We start from the raw sequence: 1,216 nt of genomic DNA, 5'->3' as shown, positions 1-1,216 counted from the left end.
TTTAAAGGACATAGAACTATAATAATGAATATTCATAAGGTCTTGCAATACGCTAGGCAGACATAGGTTGTTGGAAGTTGTAGCAAACAGTGTCTCTCCTTCTGAATGATCGCTCTGACCTAAGATGGGGTGCGACAGGATAAGCACCTTCCTGTTCCATCTTACACCTGGCTGGCTTCTCTCGTGTATGCTACCTGTCTTACCTACGAAGGCATCGTGGTTTGTGATGCCTGTTCTAAGCCTGAAGAGATTTTCACGGCCGCATGCAGGGTGACTATAGCTAAATTGTCTTTGGACTCTCACGGAGCTTGCAGTGTAATGTGGCTTACACTGCTGTAAACCATAAGAGCAAAATATGCTTTTTAAAAAAAAATATTTTATTTATTTATTTGACAGAGAGAGAGAGAGAGAGATCACAAGTAGGCAGAGAGGCAGGCAGAGGGGGAAGGGGAAGCAGGCTCCCCTCCCTGAAGTGGGGCTCGATCCCAGGACCCTGGGCCAAAGGCAGGGTCCTTTGAGGGTCCACTGAGCCACCCAGGCGTCCCCCAAATATACTTCTTAAGTAATGAAGGCAAAGTAGGAACAGATGTATTTTCAGGGCTCACGGAGATGGGCTGTCATCCTACAGCCTGTGATTGCTCTGGCTTCTGTTGGCAGTTTCAAGACTTTGTGGCACTCTAGCTCTTTCTTCTAGTAGCAGTCACCTGCAGGGAGACACAGCTATTGTCTGAATGATCTGGCTGCTACTAACCCTCTCTTCCAAAGTCTCCAGTGTGGATTTCCTGACAGGACCTGATTCCATTAGTCATCTCTCCATATGGGAGGTCTGCATTGGGCAGAGCTTTTGACTCTAGTTCACTCCATAGATGGCCAGAAAAGTACTCATCCCTAGTCTGATCAGTGCTGTCCCAGGAGGCAGGGAGAAAGATGGAGGAGGGCCTGATTAAGGGAACTTTTACAAGGGGAGGTAGGCTTGGCAGACATTTTGAAGAAGCGCCCAGAAAGGGTTATGACTGTCAGAATAAACTTGTTCAGACCTTTAGGATTACTATTATTATTACTATTATTGTTTTAAAAGACTTATTTATTTATTTATTTGAGAGAGAGAGAGAGAGAGAGCAGTGGGAGGGGCAGTGAGAGCGGGAGAGAATCTTAAGCAGACTTCCCACTGAACATAGAGCCCCACGCAGCGCTTGATCCCAGGACCCTGAGATCA

This window comes from Lutra lutra, chromosome 2 (assembly GCF_902655055.1).
Source record: "Lutra lutra chromosome 2, mLutLut1.2, whole genome shotgun sequence".
NCBI classification, from domain to species: Eukaryota; Metazoa; Chordata; class Mammalia; order Carnivora; family Mustelidae; genus Lutra; species Lutra lutra.
Note: the sequence above shows the minus strand (reverse complement) of the source record.